The sequence below is a fragment of the Cajanus cajan genome, chromosome 2 (genome assembly GCF_000230855.2).
Source record: "Cajanus cajan strain Asha chromosome 2, NIPB_CcT2T_4, whole genome shotgun sequence".
In the NCBI taxonomy this organism is placed as follows: domain Eukaryota; kingdom Viridiplantae; phylum Streptophyta; class Magnoliopsida; order Fabales; family Fabaceae; genus Cajanus; species Cajanus cajan.
In genome coordinates, this window is record NC_138518.1 from 44,327,406 (window position 1) to 44,353,868 (window position 26,463).

The window sequence follows — 26,463 nt, forward strand, 5'->3', positions numbered from 1 at the left end:
ATTTTTATATAAAATTATGTTTTTAGGCTGGAACGGGTGTTCCAAAAGTGGAACGGGCCGTTCCAAACAATGAAAATAAACTATTTTTGAGGAAGCAGAACGGGTCGTTCCAAGATGGAACGGGCCGTTCCAAATGTGTAAAATGGCCTATTTGGGTTTTTCCAGAACGGGTCGTTCCCAAAGTGAAACGGGCCGACGGCCCGTTCTAGTGTAAGAAAAATGCCTAGAAAATTAAGTTGGAAAAGGGTCGTTCCAACTATAGTCAATGTGTGTTAACGTGGATCCCAGAACGGGCCGTTCTGATTTCAGAATGGTCGTTCTGCTTTTTGGAAACTGGCCGTTCCGATTTTGGAATGAGCCGTTCCAGTTGAGAATTTTACGTATATTTGAAGGTCCTGGAACGGGCCGTTCCGAAATCAGTACGGGCCGTTCCGGGTGCACTAGGATGCCTATAAATAGGGGCAGGGGGTGAAAATTTTATACAGAATAAGAAAGTGAAATCTTAGAGAGAGAAAAAAAGAAAGAAAGAGAGAGAGAGAGAGAGAGAGAGAGAGAGAGAGAAAGAAAGAAAGAAAGAAAGAGAGGGAAGGAAAGAGGGAATCCAGAGGAGGAGGCCCTGCCCAAGTTTCAACTCCGCTTATCTAGGTAAGGGGGGAGTGAGAAACCTCGCTCGGGGGTGTGGGGATAATTGTTGGATAGTTTGATTGTCGGATTGGCCCCCAATCCCTTGCCTGTTGTTCTGTTTTTTCTGTTTGGTCTACTTTGGTCCTTGTTATTTTGTTCCTTGTTACTTTGTTCCTTGTTACTTTGTTCCTTGTTACTTTGTTCCTTGAAATTAATAAATGAATACGTAATTAATGTTAAAAATAAATAAGTTTTAATATGAAAAAGAATGTTCTCTGTGAATTCCTGTGCGGACCTTATGAGGAGTATTGATGACATGACCTTGTGAAATATGGACAAATGAAATGAGACCTAACAATGGACTATTGAGACAAGTTATGATTATGAGAATATGAAAAATAATGACATGATGTACTAAATAAAATTATGTAATAAGTTAAATGTTGAGTCAATGAGATTATGTATGTATGACATGCATCATATGCATATATTACTCCAGGTGTGCCGCTGAGGCCGCATACCCACGATGTAACATGCTAATAAGGTGTACCTTATGGTCACCCACGATGTAACATGCTAATAAGGTGTACCTTAGGGTCACCCACGATGTAACATGCTAATAAGGTATACCTTATGGTCACCCACGATGTAACATGCTAATAAGGTGTACCTTAGGGTCATCCACGATGTAACATGCTAACAAGGTGTACCTTAGGGTCACCAACGATGTAACATGCTAACAAGGTGTACCTTAGGGTCACCAGTGATGTAACCAGGTGTACCTTAGGGACACCAGTGATGATATGTGAAACTTCCGTATGGCGCCACATGCATGCATTTTTGAGTCGAGTCCATGACATCATTGCATGATAAATGAGTGTATATGTAATATTGATTATGTATGTGTATTGTTTACATGTGACTTATATTTGTTGTGTGTGTGGGTGCTATCTAACCTTTATTTCTTCACCTAAAACTGAGTGAGAAGTTTCTCACTCCCTTGTTGTTCTTGTATATGTTTTAAATTATGTTGCAGATGATCAGCATCATGAGGATGTTGGTGATGAGACTTAAGGCTTCAGTTGGGCATGCTCTGATAGGATGTGACATCGGGCATAGCTAGGCTTATTTTGGGATGCTATTGTTTTAAAAGCTTTAATTTTCTCTTCTTTTGTAATTTTGAACATTCATGATAAAAGACCAAAATGTGTATCTTTGTCATATTATTTTTATTACATAATTTGAAAGTTATAAATTAATTCTTAACTAGGAGGCACTGTCACCTTTGCTGGAATTAATCTATATTTTCCTTTATATGATTTCTTGAGTTTTGATACTTACGTGTTGACCTTTTTATGATTTATGAGTTACGAATGTGAATCTTCTACCTTATGATATTGAGACAATTATTTTATCCATGAAAGAGGTTGTCAACTATGAAAGATTTTATTTACTCAAAAAGAAAAAGAAAAAAATTATTGTTTACATTTATTGTGTATTAATGTTGGGGTCGAGGGTGTCACAAGAACGGCCCGTTTCAAATCCGGAACGACTCATTATGGATTCTTCGTCATATGTAAAATTTCACATCCAGAACGGTCCGTTCTAAAACCAGAACGGTGTGAAGTCCCACATCGGCTAGTAAGGTGAACGAAGCATGCCATATATATGGGTGTGGATACCTTACTCTTGAGGACGCGTTTTGGGGTGGTGTTGGCCATTCCCGAGAACAAAGCCGTGAGGCCGTGGGCCAAAGCGGACAATATCCTCATGCGGGTTGCTTGGGCTGTTACATTTGGTATCAGAGCCGGGACCCGGGCAGGTGTGCCAGCGAGGGCGCTGGGCTCCCCGAGGGGGGGTGGATTGTGAAGTCCCACATCGGCTAGTAAGGTGAACGAAGCATGCCATATATATGGGTGTGGATACCTTACTCTTGAGGACGCGTTTTGGGGTGGTGTTGGCCATTCCCGAGAACAAAGCCGTGAGGCCGTGGGCCAAAGCGGACAATATCCTCATGCGGGTTGCTTGGGCTGTTACAAACGGCCCGTTCTGGGGTTACATTTTAACAAATAACGACCATGTTTGGAACGGTCCATTCTTAAACTAGAACGGTCCGTTCCCAACTAGGGTTACAAGCCTTTTTGGTAATTTGGAACGCCCCGTTCCAGTTGGAAATGCCCCGTTCTCAACTAAGATTCGTAGGCAATTTTATTAGTTTGGAACGGCCCGTTCTGAGCTACTAAATTACCCTTATTGAGCTTAGAACCTTAGTACAATCTGTGAAAATCAGGTTGTTACATAAATCCTTATAATGTTCTAATTTAATATTTTTTTATCTTAACTATATAAATTTCTACATTGAATAAACTATCATTTAAGTTGCATATTAATTGAATTCTCTAACACTGAAAGTTTTTTTCATACTTAACGATGCATATACAACATTGTTTAAGAAATAGTTAAATTTAAAAAAAAAACATATTAATAAACTCAAAAATTTTACTAAATAGAACTGCGTAAGTGTTATTCATAATAAACTTATAGAATATTTAATACATATTTATTTCCTAAAATAAAATAATTAATAAAAAATATATAAATAAGAATTTTCAAAAAAAGAATTCGGTGCAAAAAAAAAACCTAGGGCGTTAGATTAATATAATTATTATTACTATATATTTTTTATTATTAATTATTAACATATTTATGATTAAATTATGAGATTAATGAGAATTTGTGACAAAGATGGATGTGATTTTTAATTGTCTTTTTTGTAGATGTATCTTATAAAATTAAATAAGGTATGTAATTATTTAATAATTTATTTATATTATTTAATATATGAAAAGACATTAAATTTTTAATAATAAATAATTTCAATCATAAATAAAAAATCAAATTTTAATATTTTCTATTTTAAATATAATTTGTAACATTGTTATTTTTCATATATTTTTCTGTTCGATTATATGATTTATTTTGTGTTGTTAGTTGTTTGAGGGTGATTTACGGATGTTAATTTGTAATATATGTAACTTCAATAATATTTATAGTATATTGTTAATTTTGAATTATATAATATACATATTTAGATAGTATTTATATTTTTAATTTGTATTCATGTGTATAATTTGACATGTAATTTTTTTTGTATTTTTTTATATAAAATAAAAAATAATAATTTTAAATAAGATAAGAACTAAACCCAGGTGAATGAGATTATTTAACACTTTATATTTTTTTTAAAAGGTTATTTAAAACATGATGGACCATGGATCAAGGGCTCAATCACTAGAGCTTTGGCCAGGAGCACACAGGAGAGATTGAACAACTTGAAGACCAGTGGGCTTTCCACACTACAAAAAATATGCAATTTAGCGACCACCAAAATCGGTCGCTAAATTGCTAAAATCGGTCGTTATTTACCTTAGTGACCGAATTAACGACCGAATTTAATCAATCGCTAAAACCCCGGTCGCAAAATGATTGCAATGATTTTGGTCGCTGAAGTGTATGAGACCAAATTAGTGACCGAATAAATCGGTTGCTAAATCGGTCGCTAAATATTTATTTTTTATTTTATTAAATTTTATAGACGTCGCAAATTTGGTCGTTACGAACCACTCATATTTGGCCTCTTAAGGATTTTATTTCACAATACTTAACTTTTTAGCATGTTTTGTCCTTAATTACACAATTTTTGGAAACTTCCTAGAAGGTCACGCATCCCTATATTATTCCAAGTCAAGCACGCTTAACTGTGATGTTCTGATGAAATAAACTACCAAAAAGCAGATGCATATTGTTAGTATAAGTAATACAAATTAATTTATTTAAATCATCCTCAATTATCTCTTAGTTATATTATCTTTGGATCCTTATCATTTTAGTGTATCCGGACCGTTATAAATATATAATAATTATATTACAAATAATAATAATTATATTATATTTAATTAATATTTATTTATATATATATATACTTACTTTTATAATTAACAATCTACTTATTTCTATTTAAAATTAATTTTATGATACAATTTAAATTATTTATTATAAATTTAAAAGTTTAAGTAATAATTTATATATTTTAAAATGAGAAGGGTTATAATAACACTGGTATAACTTTTACTAAGTATTACGCTGCTCAATAACTTCATACTAAATGTGAATTTTGTAAATTCAATCGTTAAATTTAAAGTTCATATCGCTTTATATGTTTATATCAATTTTTGTTAAAATTGAACAACAACTTAAAAGTAATTAAAGTACTCATATTTTATTTGAAATGTATATATTACGTCAATTTTGTTTGACAAGAATAAAGTATTAAATCATCTTGAATTCATATAAAATTTTGTATATATGATCTACGAGTAAAAAACTTTCTATCTAACGGTTGAATTTATAAAATTCACATTTAATATAAAGTTATTAAGCGATGTAATACTTAGTAAAAGTTACATCGATGTTATTATAACCCTTCTCTTTTAAAATATTATTTTTATAAATTAAATTTTAACATTTTAAATAAATTATTAATTAACTTAATATATTTATTCATCTTAAATCTAAGATATAAAATTTAAAAAATATATTTATCCTTGTTTTATTTTCTAATTATCAACCATTAATAAAATACTAATTTAAAATTTTATCTATTTATATCATAATATTTTCATATCAAGTTTAAAATCAGATATTAGTTATAAAAAAATATTAAAATCATATAGTAAATTATTAATAAGATTCTAGTTAAATAATTTAAATAATCAATTTTATCACACAACAATAAAGAAATACTAATAGTTAAGAAAATACATTTGTACTCTTCCTATTAAAAAAAGAGAGGATGCTATAATTCTTTTTTCCTTAAGATATCACATCTCTTCTATCAATAAAATTTAAATATAAAAATTTATTTAAAAATAAAGTTATCATAAGTTAGAAATATATATTATAAATATGGGTCAAAATAAATAAGAAATTTTAAAAAATTCATAAACTCTAATTAAAAAAATGCCTAAAACTCCAATCGTAAAAAAAATCTTTAAATATTTTTTCACATAAATAACTATTGGTACTAATTATGTAGGAGTGCATATAAATATTTGTTATTATAAATTAATGTCTTGCTCATACAAAAAAATAAAATGGGATTGATACTCAACAACAATATTATCATCACTTTTAAGCAATTTGGTAATTTTTTTAAGTTTTATTTAACGACCGAATATAATTTTGTCGCTAATTTAACTAATATTTAGCGACCGAATTTAATTCTGTTGCTAATTTTAACTAATATTTAGCGATCAGATAGAATTTTGTCGCTAATTGTAACTAATATTTAGCGATCGAATTTAATTACGTCGCTAAAAAATCAAAATTCCTGATTTAGCGACCGAGTTCAATTCCGTGCTAATTTTAACTAATATTTAGCAACCGAATTTAATTATGTCGCTAAAAAAATTAAAATTTCTGATTTAGCGACCGAATTCAATTCTGTAGCTAAATTTAAATTTAGTGACCAAATTCAATTCGGTCACTAAAAAATCAAAAATTTTAATTTAGCGACCAGATTCAATTTCGTCACTAATTTTAACTAATATTTAGCGGCCGAATTCAATTTTGTCGCTAATTTTAAATAATATTTAGCGACTGAATTTAATTCCATCGCTAAAAAAATCAAAAAAAAATTATTTAGTGACCAAAATAACGATCGAATTTAATTTTGTCGTTAAAAAAATTAAAATTTCTTATTTAGCGACCGAAATAGCGACCGATTTTCTAGCAATGACTTATTTTGGTCGCTAAATCGGTCACTATTTTGATTTATTCATAATCGGTCGCTAAATTAGTCGCTAAATAGCGACTGATAAATTTTGGTCACTAATTTCGATCGCTATTTTGCAATTTTCTAGTAGTGTCAAGCCCAAGATACTTTTCATATGGACCACCTTATCTTGAAGAGAAGGCATAGTTCTTTTGTATATAACTTGAACATAGTTTCTTTGTATAAGTTTACTTTTGCCTTTGTATTTGTGAGACACTTTGTTTTCTTTTTATAAACCATTGTATATTATTTTTAGGGTAGGTTCTTTGGAGACTTTGACTCCATTTGACCTTATATTGAAGGTCACTCTTTTTCTATTTGTCAATAGTAGAAGTGGGGTGGCAATTAGCAATGCTTGAGGGTGTGACTAGTAATTGGGTCAGAATTGGACCTAGGCAAAATTTTACATATTATACTTGTTTTGCTTCTAATTTTTCAAGGATTTGATTTAGTTAGATCTCATCATTTTTGGATACTAAACCAAATCAAACATTTTTGGAACGGATTTAGTGAGAAAAAGTAGCCTAATAAGGCCGCCTAGCTCCATCTTGGACGAATTGCTTCTCTTATTCCTTGAAGCTTTAGGAAGCTTGTGCTACAAGCTTCTAACTTAGCTTTCTTTCGAAGTAAGCTAAGATAGAAGCTTACTCCACAAGCCTCCTAAACTAGGATGGCCGATCAAGCAACCAAACCATGGTTCTCTTGAACCATGGTTAAGGTTAGCTTGCTCCCTAAGCTGTCTACTTCTATATATTTGTAAACCTCTCATTTTCTCCCACTTTGGATGAATAAACTCATAATTTTCTCTCAAAATTCTCTCTTCCAAAGCCTCTTAGAATTCGTGGAGAAACCTTTTCTCCCTCGGTTCCTCACAAAGGAGTTCCTCCTTTGTGCCTTGGTGCATTACTCTTCTAGCTTCTTGAAGAAGTTACCGAATGCACTTTGTTGCTTCTTCCATCATTGGAGCGTGTCTTTCTTCATCAATTTTCAGCCATTGAAGACCTCAAGAGCTTGATTGGGATGCGAAGGTGGAGAGTGAAGGAGAGCATCAATCTTCTTCTTCAACCTCTTCCATCAAAACATGATATGAATTTATTGAAATTTATAAGTATAAAATATATATAGCATGAATATTTTTTTAAAAAAATTTAATAAAGATCAGATTATGCAATTCAATTAGTGACTCACAGGTTTAATCTCTAACCTACTAACTCAGTATAATAAGATGACTACTCTGATTTTAAAAATCTACTTCCAAGAACTTTTAATTAGTTTAGAAATTTATATAACCAATTAGTTTTAGTTAATTATTTGTTTTTATTGGTTTATTATATTTAACAAAATAATTAATGTTCTTACCGGAAATCTGCCGTAGAGATGATCCTCCGAGTAAGATTGGTGAGCCTCCTTCGCTGGTACGCTTGATGCTCCAAAATGGGGGTGGTACCTGCAAAAGAACTCCGATGCTAAAGTTAGTGTTTGTGTGAGTATTAGTCTCGTATAAGTAATGCACGTACCTAGGTGTGAATTAGGGTTGCTTTGGGCCTTGGGCCTGCAAAAGAACAAAGTTAGAACAAAAAAACCTCAAAAGCACTAGGCTCTAGATACCAAAAATGATGGAAGCTCTTGGAGGAGATTGTTGTTCCTTCAAGACTTCCATGCTTGGACCGAATGTTCTTGAGGTGTTCTTAGAGACTTTGAAGCTCCACGAAGAAACCTTCCATGGAGGAAAAGTCTTCAAGGTGATTCGGTTACTCCTAGCTTTGTGTAGAAGCTTGAGGAACCAAAGAGAAGGTTGAAAACCTTGGATAGGAAACCTAGGAGAGAAATTCTCTACGGTTTAGGGAGACTCTTGAAGAGAGAAATCTGAAGTTTATTTCTCAATTTTGTCAAAAGTGAATACAAATGAGGTAATTACAAATATATAGGGTAAAGGTAGCTTCTAGGAGAAGCTAACCTTAACCATGGTTCACTAGGAACCATGGTAAGGTATACTTAACTCCCACGGTTTAGCTAGCTTGTAGGAGAAGCCAACCTTGACCATGGTTCACTTAAGAACCATGGTAAGGTAAGCTAACCTTACAAAGGTTTAGAAGCTTGCAAGGCAAGCTTCAAACCTTTGAAGTGAGACAAGCAATTTTCGGCCAAGGAAGAAGAACTAGCTAGGCGGCCTTGGATGCATTTTGGCTCCATGATTTAATTTGAAAAACTTTGATTTGGTTTAGTTAGGTTCATCATATGATGATGAGACCTAGCTAAATCAAATCTATGAAAAATTAGGAGCAAAATGAGTCCAATATGCAAAATTTTGCCTAGGCCCAGTTCTGGCCCAATTACTAATCACACCCCAAGCATTGCTAAATGTCACCCCCTTTTTCCTACTAAAAAAATACAAAATGAATGTATCAACTAGGGAGGTTAAATGGAGTTAAACTCTCCAAGTAACCTACCTTGAAATCAATATACAAACACTAGCAAAAACAAATAAAGTGCCTCACAAATACAAAGGCAAAAATAACCTATACAAGAGACTATTTGAAAACTATACAATATATACAAGTAGAACTAGGCCTTCTCTTCATGATAGAGAATTCCAAGTGAAGAATACCTTGGGCTTGGCAAGTCCACTAGTCTTCACAAGGTCCAACTCTTCTTGGATTCTTCTAGCCATAGCTCTAGTGACTGGGCCCTTGGCCCATGGTCTATCATCCCCTCCTTCTTGAGAAGGATTTGTCCTCAAATCTGTAGGTTCATCTTCCTCATCATAACCTGCAAAGGGAATAAGATCACTTACATTAAAAGTGTTGCTTACTCCATAATCACTAGGAAGATCTAACCTGTAGGCATTATCATTGATTCTTTGAAGGACCTGAAAGGGACCATCTCCTCTTGGGTTGAGTTTAGACTTTCTTTGAGAAGGAAACCTTTCCTTTCTCAAATGAAGCCAAACCCAATCCCCTTCCTAAAAAATGAGGGTTTTCTTTCCCTTGCTTCTATTTAAAGAAGTTTTCTCATTTTGTTGTTGTATATGAGTTTTAACCTTCTCATGTAATTTCTTAACAAATTCAGCCCTAGATATCCCTTCTTTATGAAAGTAATGAGAAGAATCTGGTAGGGGTATTAGGTCCAAAGGAGTAAGAGGGTTAAAACCATACACAACCTCAAAAGGTGAGATTTTGGTAGTCTTATGGACTACCCTGTTGTAAGCAAATTCAATGTGGGGCAAGTACTCATCCCAAGACTTATGGTTACCCTTAAGGACTGCCCTTAACATTGTAGATAGGGATCTATTAACTACTTCTGTTTGCCCATCAGTTTGTGGGTGACAAGTAGTAGAGAAAAGCAATTTAGTTCCTAGCCTACTCCAAAGAGTTTTCCAGAAATGGCTAAGGAACTTAGTATCCCTATCTGAAACAATGGTTTTGGGTAGACCATGAAGTCTAACCACTTCCTTGAAGAAGAGTCTTGCTATGTTGCTTGCATCATCTATTTTGTGGCAGGGTATAAAGTGGGCCATTTTACTAAATCTGTCCACTACCACAAAAATCGAATCCATGCCTCTCTGGGTCTTGGGCAAGCCCAAAATAAGGTCCATACTGATATCAACCCATGGAGAGTTAGCAACAGGTAAGGGTGTATAGATGCCATGAGGCATTACTTTAGACTTTGCTTGTAAACAAGCTATACATCTAGAGCAAAACCTCTCAACATCCCTTCTCATATGGGGCCAAAAGAATTTTTCTTTTAAAAAGCTTAGAGTCTTTTCAACTCTAAAGTGCCCCATGAGACCACCCTCATGACTTTCTCTAACAAGGAGTTTTCTTATAGATCCTTGGGGTATACAAATTCTTCCTTCCTTATACAAATACCCCTCAGAAATATAGAAATCTCCTTGAGGTTTTGCTAAGCATTGGGTATAATTTTCTTTGAATTCGAGATCATTAGTATACAACTCCTTAATGTGATTAAATCCCAAGATTTGAGATCCAAGGGAGACTAACAAAGTGTGTCTCCTAGAAAGGGCATCAGCCACAACATTATTTTTCCCTTTCTTGTATTTAATCACATATAGGAATTGTTCTAAGAACTCTACCCACTTAGCATGCCTTTTGTTTAGTTTGCCTTGACCCCTCAAGTATTTAAGTGACTCATGGTCACTATGAATGACAAACTCTTTGGGAATAAGGTAGTGTTCCCAAGTTTGAAGGGCCCTAACCAAAGCATAGAGCTCTTTGTCATAGGTAGGATAGTTAAGAGAGGCACCCTTGAGTTTTTCACTGAAATATGCAATAGGGTGCCCACCCTGTAACAAAATCGCCCCTATGCCAACTCCAGAGGCATCACATTCTAACTCAAAAGTTTTTGAAAAATCAGGTAGAGCTAGAAGTGGTGCATGGGTAAGCTTATGCTTTAAGGTTGTGAAGGCATTTTCTTGTTTTTCTCCCCATATAAATTCCACATTTTTCTTGACTAAGTCATTTAATGGGGAGGCTAGTATGGAGAAATTAGGAACAAACCTCCTATAGAAGCTTGCCAAACCATGGAAGCTCCTAATATCTCCAACACTTTTAGGAGTGGGCCATTCTTGGATGGCCTTGATTTTCTCGGGGTCCACATGAACCCCTTTTTTACTAATTATAAACCCTAGGAAAACAACACTATCTACACAAAAAGTACATTTTTCTAAATTCCCAAAAAGTTGATTTTTCCTAAGAATGTCAAAAACTTGCCTTAAGTGTCCTATGTGATCACTTAGGCACCTACTATAAATGAGAATGTCATCAAAATAAACTACAACAAACTTACCTATACAATCCCTAAGGACATGATTCATGAGACGCATGAATGTACTAGGAGCATTGGTGAGCCCAAAGGGCATCACTAACCACTCATATAATCCAAACTTGGTCTTGAAAGCGGTTTTCCATTCATCTCCTTCTTTGATTCTAATTTGATTGTATCCGCTTTTAAGATCAACTTTAGAAAATATGATGGCTCCATGAAGCTCATCTAACATGTTATCAAGCCTATGGATGGGATGTCTATACTTCACAGTGATGTTGTTGATGGCTCTACTATCACAACACATTCTCCACTTGCCATCTTTCTTTGGAACCAACAACACTGGAACAGCACAAGAACTTAAGCTCTTTCGAACCCAGCCCTTCTCCAACAACTCTTGGACCTGAGACTCAATTTCTTTTATTTCTTGGGGGTTGGTCCTATAGGCAGGCCTATTAGGTAGGCTAGCCCCAGGCACCAAATCAATTTGATGTTCTATTCCTCTAGAAGGAGGAAGGCCCATTGGACCTTCGGGAGGAAATAGATCTTCAAATTCTTATAAAAGTACTTTTACCCCCTTAGGTAAAGTCTCATGTCCACTAGATGTGGCAGTGCAAGACAGAGTTCCTTTACAGAGAAGGATATAAGAGGGTTGTTGAATCAAGATGGTTTGTTTGGAAATTACATTCTCTTGAGTAACAACCTCTAGGGAGGGAACTCCTTTCTCCCTAGATTCCTCTCTATCCTTAGTTTTCACGGACTTTTTTTTTCTCTATTTTCCTCTTTTTTTTTAAATCTTCTTTCTCTATCTCTTTTGAGTTTCATTTGTGCTTGATCCTCAGCCACCTGTTGAGGAGTAAGAGGATGAAGCACAAATTTCTTTTCTTTATGTGTAAAGGTAATCTCGTTAGTAAGGCCATTGTGCATGATTTTCTTATCAAATTGTCATGGCCTTCCTAATAAGATATGACAAGCTTCCATTGGTACTACATCACATAGCACCTCATCCTCATAATTTCCAATGGAAAGCTTGACCTTTACTTGTTGGTCAACTACCAAGTCACCATCCTCATTAATCCAATGGAGTTGATAAGGTTTAGGATGGGGACTAGTAGTTAAACCCAACTTCTCAACCAGCCTAGTGCTACAACAGTTGCACCATGAACCACTATCAACAATGAGAGAACATGCATTGTTTGAAACTTTGCATCTAGTGTGAAAAATGTTCTCCCTTTGTGATAGAGTATCACTAGGTTGGTTGTTGAGGAGTCTCCTAATCATTAAGAGCTCCCCTTCATAAGGAAAAGTAGACTCTACACCTTCTTGCTCACTTGCTTCTTCCTCACTATTACTAGAGGAAGTAGTAGCCTCATCTTGGCTACTATAAATGTCATGCCCCCTCATGATCATGACCTTCTTTGTGGGGCATTGGGAGGCAATGTGACCCCTCCCTAAACATTTAAAGCATTTAATATCACTAGTCCTAGAACTAGTGTGTGTAGTGTCATTTCCCTTTCCTTTTTCTGTTGCTAGATTCTTGGAGGGTTCAAAAGTTTTCTTCTTCTCAAAAGTTTTTCCCTCCTTCTTGGAATCTTTCTTTAGAAATGAAGAGTGGGAGCTATCCTTCTTATAAGATTTTCTCATTCTTTGTTGTTCTACCCTTACACAAAGTTGGACCAAGTCATTTAGGTCCCTGTAGGGTAGTAGCTCCACTTGGTCTCTTATTTCTAAATTAAGACCACTTAAGAATCTAGCTACAGTTGTAGCTTCCTCTTCCCTTATGCATGCCCTCATCATTAAAAGCTCCATTTGTTGCCTGAACTGTTCTACAGACATGTCTCTTTGTTGGAGCCTTTGGAGCCTATTCATAAGCTCCCTTCCATAATAGGTGGGAATATGCCTCCTTCTCATTGCACTTTTAAGATCATTCCAATATTGAATTGGAGGATCATTGTGGAGGCGTCTCTCTCTTTCTAGGGTTGTCCACCAATACATGGCATGCCCTTGGAAGCTAAGGGTAGCCAGAGGGACTTTTCTCTCTTCACTCACCCTATGGCAAGCAAAGAGTTGCTCAACCTTCATTTCCCAATCTAGGTATAACTCCACATCATCTTTGCCAAAGAATTGTGGGAGGTCAACTTTGACTTCCCTTGGCCTAGTGGTTCTCCTAGGAGTATGTTGGTAGTGATCCCCATGATTCATGCTTTCATTAGGGGATGTGTATTGGGAATGTGAGCTCCTACTCTTTTTCCTATGTTTCTTCATATCTTCTTTCAATTTTTCTTCTTCTTGCCTTAAAATCCTCAATTCTTCCTCTAAATAAGCAAGTTGTCCTTCTCTTTCAATCTTTTCCTTCTCTCTTTGAATGGATTCTTGCTTTTTCCATAGTTTAAGTGATTTGAGCTCTTTAGTGATATATGAAAGACTTTTTGGAGAGCCATCACTTTCACTATGGGAGGAATCTTGAGACATTTTAATTCAAGAAAAATATTTTCACACAAAAATAGTTTTTATGAAAGTAATATTATTTTTTTTAAGTGCTTTAGACTTGGCACTTGGAGGTCTAAGAGTACAAATTGAACTTTGGAGAGAGGTGAGCTACTAAAGAGCCACTTAATAACCAAGCCTCTTCAAGTAAAAATCTCTAAACCCCCTTGTACTTTTGCCTTGCACAAATCAATTTTCACAAAGATCTTTTCTCAAAGAAAAATAACAAACAAGTGCCTAAGTGTACAATTTATATGATGCTTGAAATCATAAAAAGCAAGAAAACATAAATTGCTTGAAAACTTAAATGACTGAAAACATAAATTGCTTGAAAACTTAAAGACAATAAAACATAAACTAGGCGTGGTAAGCAATTTAAACCTAGGTGAGAGCTTGAAAGGTACCAAAGACCTTCAAGGACCACTCTCACAAGTACTAAACAAAATTTATTATAAGAACTCTTAAGGAGAGATAGAGATACACCAAAGGCACTCCAAGACACTCCTTAATAAAGGCCTTATACAAAAATTTGGAAAACAAAAATTACAAGAAAATTGAAATTCAAATTTTCTTCAAATGAAATGCAAATTCACACTCCAAATGAAATGTAAATTCACATTCAAATGAAATTAGTGGCTGCACTTAATTTCAAAGAAAAACAACTTAGCCACTAATTATAAACAAATTTTAGTAACGAATTTTGTAAGGAAAAACAAGTTTTAGAAACCAAAAATTCCGTCACTAAAATTAATCACTAATTTTCACAAAAAAATTCACAATTAACTTTGTTCCTTCTTGCTCTAATTCAGCCACCAAACTGCAACCTCACAAGGTGTTTTCACTCCTCTTTAGAAGCAACTTTGATTTTAGTCACTTCTAGGTGTTTTCAAGAGTCTAGCCACCAAGAGAGAACAAACTCCCTAAGCAACCACCAAAGCCTTCAAGTGGATGTCCTTTGACTTGGCCTCCTACACCTTTTAAGAAGCACTCAACCACCTTCAAGACTGGAATATTAGTGTAAAACTGAAAAATAACAATTTAGAATAGCTACACCAATTGGTGGAAAACAAATGAGACAAGACTAGAAAGAATTCCACAAAATTGACAAGCAAAAATTAAGGAAAATTTTGAAAGCTAGCACACAAAGAGTAACCTAGGCAAGGCACTAGAATGGATTACAAAATCAAAAGCTAAGATTATAAACAAAAATAAGACACAAATGATATGGCTGGACCAACAAAATATGTAGGCAATCACACACCAAAACCGAGAGCAACACTTAACAATTTTCACTCCTTTTTGGCTTTTTCTTTTGCTATTTTCTTTCTTTTTCTTTTGCAAAATATTTTTCACTTGTTTTTCTTTTAATGTTCAGGAGTTTTAATGCCTTTTGAACAATAATATGTCTCGGTTTTAATGTAGAAAAACTGCAGCAAAAATTTTACACAAAACAAGAGGTGTTCACAAACATGTTTTCACTAGTGCTTCACAATTTTGTAGTATTTTTAGGTCAAATTTTTAAGCACTTTTTCCTTTGTTTTTCTCATGCAATTAAGACACTCACACCTCTGTTTTGGCTCTGTTTTAATGCTTATAAAAGTGTATTAGGTTTCAGCCACCACAAGACTCAAGGAAAAACCTAATAGGAAAGTGTTTAACAATTTTATTTGACAAAACTTTTAACAAGACATAATAGAAACCTAACTCTAGGAAATTTGCTAGAACTAATAGAAAATTAGGAACTCAATCATGTAAAACAAAAGCACATATAGTAAGGTACAGATTTAATAAGAAAATACACCAAAATTTTCGGATACAAAAACACAAAACAAAATTAGGTCAAACAAGCTAGTCTAGGAAGTTTCAACATACAAAGGACTACACATAACTTTCTAAGACAAAACAATTGATTCAAAAGAAAAATCTAAACTCAATGCATGTTGTCTAATCACGGACACATGTGAATGAATGGAGAAGACTCAAGTAAATTCAAAAACGCACAAGTACAAGAATACCTAAAGCACAAAACCGAAATTGATTCACAAGAATAGGAACAAGCAAACATGAATCAATTACTTCATATATGACATATAGGATCCATCAAAAATTGTATTAGAACTAGATCCATGCAGAAAACACAATTTTAAGACATAGAAAAGGAAGATACAAGACGGATTCAATGAACAAAGTTAGAACAAAAAAACCTCAAGAGCACTAGGCTCTAGATACCAAAAATGATGGAAGCTCTTGGAGGAGATTGTTGTTCCTTCAAGACTTCCATGCTTGGACCGAATTTTCTTGAGGTGTTCTTAGAGACTTTGAAGCTCCACGAAGAAACCTTCCATGGAGGAAAAGTCTTCAAGGTGATTCGGTTACTCCTAGCTTTGTGTAGAAGCTTGAGGAACCAAAGAGAAGGTTGAAAACCTTGGATAGGAAACCTAGGAGAGAAATTCTCTACGGTTTAGGGAGACTCTTGAAGAGAGAAATCTGAAGTTTATTTCTCAATTTTTTCAAAAGTGAATACAAATGAGGTAATTACAAATATATAGGGTAAAGGTAGCTTCTAGGAGAAGCTAACCTTAACCATGGTTCACTAGGAACCATGGTAAGGTATACTTAACTCCCACGGTTTAGCTAGCTTGTAGGAGAAGCCAACCTTAACCATGGTTCACTTAAGAATCATGGTAAGGTAAGCTAACCTTACAAAGGTTTAGAAGCTTGCAAGGAAAGCTTCAAACCTTTGAAGTGAGACAAGCAATTTTCGGCCAAGGAAGAAGAACTAGCTAGGCGGCCTTGGATGCATTTTGGCTCCATGATTTAATTTGAAAAACTTTGATTTGGTTTAGTTAGGTTCATCATATGATGATGAGACCTAGCTAAATCAAATCTATGAAAAATTAGGAGCAAAATGAGTCCAATATGCAAAATTTTGCCTAGGCCCAGTTCTGGCCCAATTACTAATCACACCCCAAGTATTGCTAAATGTCACCCCCTTTTTCCTAATAAAAAAATACAAAATGAATGTATCAACTAGGGAGGTTAAATGGAGTTAAACTCTCCAAGTAACCTACCTTGAAATCAATATACAAACACTAGCAAAAACAAATAAAGTGCCTCACAAATACAAAGGCAAAAATAACCTATACAAGAGACTATTTGAAAACTATACAATATATACAAGTAGAACTAGTCCTTCTCTTCATGATAGAGCATTCCAAGTGAAGAATACCTTGGTCTTGGCAAGTCCACTAGTCTTCACAAGGTCCAACTCTTCTTGGATTCTTCTAGCCATAACTCTAGTGACTGGGCCCTTGGCCCATGGTCTATCAGAAGGTTCGAGCTCGACCTTGATTAAGAAAATGTGATCTCAAGGTTCGGACTCAACCTTGGCATATCAAGGTTCAGATAGTACACTAGCCCCCCGAGCTCCGAAAACCGTAGGTCGAGGAGTTAAGGCCGAGCTCACTGGGAGGAGGTGACCTCTCGCGTACGTTTGGTCGTTGTGGTGACACGTGTCGTGACTGTTCGTTTCCCGGAAACGTGCGAGTGGCGTGTCATGGGAAATGACGGTTATGCAATGATGAATTTGTGATTAATTGCGTTTTCAGGCGTTCCCTTAGGTTGACACGTGGCATGGACGTTTTGAATTTTGGGAGAAAACTTTCTTTTCTCTCATATGCACCTCTTCGCCTGATGGAAAACTTGTTGGAGACCCGGATTGATGTTGAGTTTCCTTCAAGCTCCTCCCTAGACCTTGAACTCCTTGATTCTTCCTATGCTTGGTTAAGGTCTCCTATGGAGGAGGAGGCCTTAAGACCACCACGGTTGGTGGAGAAACTCTCCCAAGAGGCGCCACTCCTTGTTGAAGAGATAAGCCCCTTCAATTCTCACCACACTCTTCTATGAAGGGATAAGAGAATTGGATGAACTCAAAGAGGTTTAGGGACTTTTGGAAGAGAGAAATCTGAACTCTATTCAGAATATACAATCTCAATTACATCAAAAGTGTTTTACAATGAAGGAAAAACGAAAATATAGGAGTAGGAAGCTTGGAGAGCAAGCTAGTCTTAACCATGGTTCACTAGGAACCATGGTAAGGTCTAGCTAACCATCCATGGTCTAGACGCTTGGAGAGCAAGCTACTCACTTAGCTTGCTTAGTAAGCAAGCTAAGGAGAAGCTTGTGCTTCAAGCTTCTAAGCTTGAGAAGAACCAAGCAATTTGGCCAAGTGTGAACACAAGTGTGAACACAAGTGTGAACACATCTAGGTGGGTGGCTCTTTGGAATTAATTTACTCCAACCGGTTTTGAAATTGTTAAATCAAATCTATGAAAAATTAGGAGTAAAATGATTCCAATATGTAAATTTTAGCCTAAGACCACCTTTTGGCTAAATTGCTAGTAACACTCTCTAGATTGCTAATGGCACTCTCTAGCTTGCTAATGCCACTCCCAATCCTACTACTAGAAAACTAAGAAAAGAATGTATTTCTAGGTTAGGTTAAATGGAGTCCAAGTGTCCAAGTAACCTACCCTAGAAACAATATACAATAGCTACTAAAAAGGAAATAAAGTGCCTCACAAATACAAAGGCAAAAATACACCTATACAAGTATCTACTATATACAAGGTACAAGAAAACAACTATACAAGTATGTACAATGGAAACTTAAGAGACTAATAAGAGGAACTATAATCAATGCTCATGATGAGCAAAGGTCTTTGAGCACCTCCTCTTTAGAAGTCTCCTCTAGCTTCCTAACCATGGACCTAATTAAAGGCCCAATGGTCTTCATGGGTGAGCCTTCTTGGATCATCCTTCACCTTTCTTGGTCTTACCTCTTCCAAATGGATCCTTGGGGATTAGATTTCCATCATCGCCTCTCACTTTGCTCACTTTTTGCTTTTTCAGCTTCTTGTGTACACTGTTCCTCTCATTTTTCTGCTCATCTTCCGTCTCCGTTTTCTCTGTTTCCGCCGTCGTTTCCGGTAACCCAGTCACTGTTAGGGTTAATTTTTGAGGGAGAGTACCAGGTACTTCCTTTCTATAGTCTTCTTTTTCCTTTTTCCCCAACCTTCTTCAAGTCTTTCTTGTCTTTTTCATGGCTGGGGGAAGAAGTGTCGGTTCTTCTGCGCCTTCTCGGGGCAAGGCGCGTGGTAAGGCGGTGGCTACCCAGAAAGCCACCGCTGAAAAGAGGGATCTGCCCCGGGGCCCGGAGCCGGGCATTCCTGGCTATGACTGGGTCAAGTGCGAGGTGGGGGGCATCCAAAGTGTCTTTCGGACCTTTCTTGAGGTCAATAGGATCGCCAGGTCGTGCAGGGTTTGCGACCCTTCTATCTCCCGAATGATCTGGCTTGAACCCTGTCAGGCTGGTGAGGGTGTGTACATGGGGAAGTCTACCGATTCTCCCCATTTCTATATGTACTATTGTTTCTTTAGGGATTTAGGCATTTTTCTTCCTCTCACTCAGTTTGAGTGTGATTTTTGAACCATGTCAACGGGCTCCTTGCCAGTTGAACCCCAATAGTTGGGATTTCTTGAGGACTTTTCAAGTCTTTTGTACAGTTTTAGGGATAGAGGTATCCATTCCTGTCTTTCTTCATTTTTATCAGTTGAAGTTAGGCGTTCCGCCATATAGCATTTTGTCCTTGAATGGGAGTAGGGATGGGGGTTTGTTTACCCTCTACTCCCAGTCATATAAAAATTTCAAGCAAGAGTTTTTCCGGGTTGCTCTTGTGAATGTTGACCCTTTGGAGGATGGGGCATTTTATTTCGGCGGGGGTGCCGAAATTCCCTTTCTACTGGTGCCCCAAACCGTCTAGGTTTCATGGGGTAGGCCAGGTGAAACTAACGGCCTCGGAGGTGGCCGCTATCGACAACCTCGCTGCACTTCCTCGCCCGCTGGATTGCAAGCTCGTTCTGTCGCTTGCGAACTCGGCATACAGGGAGAGGGGTTTGGAGAGTGAGTATTTTGCTTTTCGGTGGCTTGGGGTTTGTGTAGCTTTCTTTTGCTGATGTGTTTTGCTTCTTGTTTGTAGGTATCATGGGGAAGAATCTGTGGCGTGAGCTTAAACATCGCTACAATGTCACAGATCTCGAGGTCCCCGAGCCTCAAGAGGAGGATGCTCCCCCTCTAAAGGTCAGCCGAAAGAGGAAAAGGGGAGCGAAGGAGGTCGGGGGGACCTCTGCCCCTGAGGATGCCGAGGAGGTGACCTCCACGGCCGCTGATGCGAGTGCGGTGGACCTTACTAAGAGTCCACCGCCCAAGGAGGCCCCTCAGGTGGCTTTTGAGGAGGTGATTCAAGCTGCCAAGGTGGCGATTCCGGCCACTGAGCAGGTCGCCCAGGCTGCCGAGGTGGTGAGAACCCTGTTATTGTTGCTTTTGTAACGTTACTTATTGTGTTTTTTTGTGTTCTGACCTGGGGCCGTCTGTCGTAGGAGGGAGATACCGTCGAGGCGGCGACGCAGGCTGCTGGGCGGGTCGCCCAGGCTGCCGAGGTGGCGGTTCTGGCCACCGAGCAGGTTGCTCCTGCTGCTGAGGTAAGTCGTATTCCCTAACTTTCGTGGTTTCCTATTTGTCATCTTATCCCTTTTTTTGACATGGGGCTGGTTTCTGCAGGCGAGGTCGGAGGTTCCCTCGTCCCCCGCTGCAGCTTCGGCACCGCCGTCTGGCTCGTCACAGGGGGTTTCCCGGAGCCGGTACTTGGCCCATCGCTTCGGGGGGGCCTCTCAAAGGTGCGGCTGGACCATGTGAGCGCTTCGGCCGACCTGGACTCCCTGTGGAGCGCGGAGATGACCGCTGAGAAGTTCTTCCCTCAGGGTTCGTTGAGCTCCGAGGACCAGGGGCTGATAGAGGAGGTCGGCCCCGAGGATAGTTTTGATGCTGCCCAGGTCCTGTTGTAGAGGGCTATGGGCATCCTAGGCCACTGGAAGCTGAGGTGGGTCAAGCAGCAGGAGGGCCTGGCCAAGCAGCTAGAGGAGCTGGCTAAGCTGAGGGGCCGACTTCAACCCTGGAAGGATGCAAATAAGATCCTGAGGGAGGAGAACAAGGCTCTCAGTGTTGCTGTTGGTGAGGCGAGGCGGCAGGAGGTGGAGTTTCGGTCTGTGCGAGGCGATCTTGCAAGGGTGCAGAAGTCTCTTGAGATCGCTTTACGATCCAACGAGGCTTATGCTTCCCAGGTGGGGGAGTTGCAAGAGCTCGTCGCCTTCTCTCGGGGTCGCGCTCGCTCTTTGGAGGATGAGGTGACGTCTTCTTGCAGCCAAGTGCGGGCTCTAGAGGACGTTGTGACCTCTCTTAAGGGAGAGTTGGCGGCGGCGGCTGAGGAGCGCCTCCGTAGCGAGGTCATTCTTGGTGGCCGTGAGGACGAGATTGCCACCTTGAAGGAGGAGCTCGCGGAGCTGGCGACGGGGAAAGCGGCCACGGAGAAGAGGCTCGCAGAGGTCCAACGCTCCGTTGTGATGGAGCACAAGAGGGGCTTTTAAAAGGCTGCTCGTCAGGCACGTCTCCTGGCTCTAGGTTCGACTTCTCCTCCTTGCATGTGGAAAAGGTCGTCCGCTTTGGGAGGCTGGTCAGGGAGGATGATGTCGATGATAGTTCGAGTGGAAATGCCTCAGCCTAGGCCGTTCTTGTTCTCTTTTTTGCTTTATGTTTTCCTTTTCTTGACTTGATGTATTGAACCTTGGAAACTTTGCTTTTATGGATATATGTGTTTTTCTTCATCTGCGACTTCGTCTGATTTTCGACACTTGCGTGCTTTGAGACATATGTTTGATGTCCCTGGTATGCTTTGGATTCGGCCTAAGTTTGAGTGACCCATTGAGAGTTCGCACTCGTCGTTAGATTAATATGTTAGGTTTTGTATCCGATCATAGGTGAGGGTGTTGGGGTTCGAACTCGACCTCAACTTTGAGGGAAAACGATTGAGTTGCGCTTGTGCTCGATTTTCGTTGTGTATGCATTCTGATGTCTGTTTTCTGAAACTTTCATGAGGGTGCGGATTTGACCTTGATAGCGCGAGGTTCGGACTCGACTTTAGGTTTTCGTGGAGGTTCAAGTTTGACCTCCAATTTGAAACGATTGAGCTGAGGTTCGTACTGGACATAAATTTTGAGTGAAACGATTTGATTAAGGTTCGAACTCGACCGTTAACGAGAGTGCCCAGATTCGTATTCGACCTCGGAATATGTGGTTCGAATTCAACCTTAGATTTTCGTGAAGGTTCAGACTTGACCTTAATAAGCCGAGGTTCGACTTCGACCTTAGATTTTCGTGAAGGTCCAGACTTGACCTTAATAAACCGAGGTTCGAATTCGACCTTAGATTTTCGTGAAGGTTCAAACTTGACCTTAATAAACCGAGGTTCGAATTCGACCTTAGATTTTCGTGAAGGTCCAGACTTGACCTTAATAAACCGAGGTTCGAATTCGACCTTAGATTTTCGTGAAGGTCCAGACTTGACCTTAATAAACCGAGGTTCGAATTCAACCTTAGATTTTAATGAAGGTTCAGACTTGACCTTAATAAACCGAGGTTCGAATTCAACCTTAGATTTTCGTGAAGGTTCAGACTTGACCTTAATAAGCCTAGGTACGAATTCGACCTTAGATTTTAATGAAGGTTCAGACTTGACCTTAATAAACCGAGGTTCGATTACGACCTTAGATTTTCGTGAAGGTTCAGACTTGACCTTAATAAGCCGAGGTTCGAATTCGACCTTAGATTTTCGTGAAGGTTCAGACTTGACCTTAATAAGCCGAGGTTCGAATTCGACCTTAGATTTTCATGAAGGTTCAGACTTGACCTTAGTAAACCGAGGTTCGAATTCGAACTTAGATTTTCGTGAAGGTTCAGACTTGACCTTAATAAACCGAGATTCGAATTCGACCTTAGATTTTCGTGAAGGTCCAGACTTGACCTTAATAAACTGAGGTTCGAATTCGACCTTAGATTTTCGTGAAGGTTCAGACTTGACCTTAATAAACCGAGGTTCGAATTCGACCTTAGATTTTCGTGAAGGTTCAGACTTGACCTTAATAAGCCGAGGTTCGAATTCGACCTTTAGCGAGAGCGTTGAGGTTCGTATTCGACCTCAGAATTTGCATTTACACGTTTAAGGTTCGTTTTCGTCCTTTATATAAGCAGAAAGATAAGAGTATGGATTGAGCAAAATGAGTAATTTTATTTATTATGCCTATGTGCCTCGTTAAAAACCCTCACAGTCAAAGACTAGGACGGGAAGAGAGTGCACAACTTTGTTCAATACTGAAAAAAGAAATGAAACTTAAGAAGCTCCGGTGGGGGGATCCTCCTTGCTTTGCTTGCTGGACGAGGAGACCTTCAGACTCTCGGCATAGCATTGCCGAGCCGTTTTCTGATTAGCCTTGACGGAGATGATTTTACCGTCCTTGCCTGGGAACTTCATGGTGAGGTGTGGGGTTGACACTACCGCTCCGAGTTGGTTTAAGGTGGGCCTTCCGATGATGATGTTGTAGGAAGTGTTGGCTTCCACGAGGAGGTATCAGACCATGACCCGCCTTGTATCCGGTGGTGTTCCGAAAGTTGTCAGTAAGTCCACGTACCCTCGAGTGTGAACTCGCTCTCCTACGAAGCCGACTAGGGGCTCAGTGTGAGGTTGTATGAGAGAGTGGGGGACGTCTAGTTTTAGGAACGTTGGCCAGTACAGGACGTCGGCCGAGCTCCCTTGGTCGATGAGTGTTTTCTGCACCTCCTAGTTGGCTATTTCTACGACGATGACCATGGGGTCATCTTGGTTAGGGCTGACGCCAGCGTAGTCCTCGTCAGAAAAAGAGATCAGCGGTGAGCTTTGATGCGGGGCCGAGGTGGTAGAGTGGACGCAGTTGATGCTTCGCAGGTGTCTTCTTCGGGCCGAGCTACTGGCGCCTCCCCCCACAAAGCCACCCGCAATCGTGTTGATTACTCCCCGTAAGGGAGCCGACTCTGTCTCTTGGCTTATCTCAGCTTGCACTGCGCCGCTAGTATTTTGTTGGGGACCCGGGTGTGGGTCAGTGCGAGCTCCTGAACCACGGCCTCTACCTCGTCCCCGACCGTCGTAGCCGCCTCGGTTACCCTACTGTCGCTAGACATACTGGCCGAGGTGGCCTACCTGAATGAGTTCTTCGATACGATCCCTGAGTGTGCGACACTCCTTCGTGGTGTGACCATGGTTCCTGTGGTACCGGCAGTGCTTGGACTTGTCGGCGCTGTTGGGAGTGTGGCCTGGTGGTGGAAGGGCGAGCAGGTTGCTGTTGCTGGCTTCCTCCAGGATGTGGACTCTAGGTGCGTTTAGGGGAGTGTAGAAGTCGTATCTCCCTCCTTTGTTTTCCCTAGTTGACTTCTTGAACTGGATGTCGTTGTTGACTTTTATTTTGTCCTTATGCCCTTGTTCTGACTTTGCTGGACCTTTTCCGCGAACCTGGTCACGGAAAGCGGAGTGTTCCTCCATCTGGATGTACCCGGCCGCGTGAGCGCGGAGCTCGTCCATATCACGGGGGGGGGGGGGGGGTTCGGCATAGGCTGTCGACGAAGGGGCCGGCTTTTAGGGCCATGAGCATGGAGTGCAGGGCGACCTCAGGGTTCAAGTTCCGAATCCGCACCGAGATGCTGGAGAAGCGTTCCATGAAGGTTCGTAGAGGTCCATCGTAATTCTGCCTGAGGTTGGCCAAAGCGGTCGAGGTTGTGTGATGAGGTCGGCTTGTGGCGTATTGCGCCATGAATCGCCGGACCAGGGTGCTGAAACTGTCGATGGACCCGGCGGGTAGCTGGGTGTACCAGTGGAGTGCGGCTCCTTTGAGCGAGGTCGGAAAAACCCTACACAGAATGGTGTCACTATTAGTGTAGAGGTTTACCTGGGTTGTGTACAGGTCAATGTGCTTATCGGGGTCCGTCGTGCCGTCATAGCAGTCGAGGTGGAGAGGTTTCCATCCATGAGGGAGTGGGGTCTCCATGATGCCGTCCACAAAAAGATGTCGGCGGAAGGTTTCGTAGCCTTCTGTGGCATGAGTGGGTGCTCTGCTAGCGTCTGGGCCCGACTTGTGCGTCGATACATGAGATCAGTGCGTGACGGGTCGTGAAGTCGGTGCCCTAGTCGCGGTCCGGGATTGAGAGGCCGAGTGTGCCTTGTCTTCATGGATGTTGCTCTCGTCAGGAGAGTGATCAGAGGGGCGTCGAGGGAGTTGGGCGCAAATGCGCTCGTTCTCGGCGCGTAATGCCGCTAGGTCTGCTTCATTGGCGGTTCTCATCGTCGCTAGGTCGGTTTCATGCTGAACACGCATATTGCGCAGGTCAGCATCGTGCTGTTGCCGCATCTGTTCGACCTGATCGATTAGTCTCCTCAATGATGCTTCGTTATCCATGGTGGTTGCGTGGTTTGCGTCGTCTGTTGTGCGTCTACTATGGCTTCTGGTGAAAACCATACAGGTGGCCGATACGAGCTATCTTGATCGGCCCCACAGTGGGCGCCAAATGTTCTTACCGGAAATCTGTCATAGAGATGATCCTCCGAGTAAGATTCGTGAGCCTCCTTCGCTGGTACGCTTGATGCTCCAAGATGGGGGTGGTACCTGCAAAAGAGACTCCGATGCTAAAGTTAGTGTTTGTGTGAGTATTAGTCTCGTATAAGTAATGTACGTACCTAGGTGTGAATTAGGGTTGCTTTGGGCCTTGGGCCTGAGATGAGGTGTAATATGATTAGATAACGGACCTCGTCCAGTGCGAGATCCTCGGGGATCAGTTATGATTCGCTTAAGTACCGAGCTGATGTCACGCGGTGCGTGTCCGAGGTCGGCTTGCGTTATGGTGCCGAGCTCGGAGCTCGGTTACGCAGTACGGATAGTACAATTAATATATCGGTTATTAAAATTAATTAGAATCTAAAAATATTTATTGAACCGGTTTATTATAATTTAAATATATATGAAATATACTTTAGTAAAATTTGGATGATTCAATTGGTTATTTGGTTATTTTAAATACTGTTTCACTAAATAAACTATGGAACAATCAAATGAGAATCTCAAAATTATCATCACCATAGTTCGATTAGAATTATGGCTTATTTTGTTTGTAAATTTAGTTTGTCAATCAGACCATAGTGCGAGAAATGGTAAAACGACTGCTTCATCCTTGAATTATGTATAAACATAATAAAAATGATAAAATTTTCTAAAAAAGTGAGAAAGTGTTCCTCGTGATTGCAAAAAAATTTACCAAGGACAATTTAACTCAAATAAATTTCAGAAAAATGATCTAAACAATATTATAGTTAGAAAAAGTATTTAAAAATAAAAATATATAATCATTTTAGCATAAACAAATATAAAATAATTTTTTTTAGAATAATGCATAATTATTAAAGAAAATATTTTTTTTATTATTTTAAATAGACTTGACGAAAATTGGACCAGCCAAGATATAAAAATTTAAAATTAATAATTTATGTGAATTTTTTTTACCAAATTTAAGTATAAGCTAGAATTTTAGTTTCTACATTTCACAAGCTAAATATTTATAATATAAAAAGAATTTATATAGATAAATAAACATCATATTTGAATATATAAATTATATTTAATTTCTTATAAATATATTTTTAAAATATAATTATATTTTATATTTATAATAATAAATTTAAATTAGGCTAAATTGCCTTTCTAGTCTCTCTATATTTGTTGATATGTAATTTTAGTTCCTTTATTTTAAAATAAAACATTTAATTCTC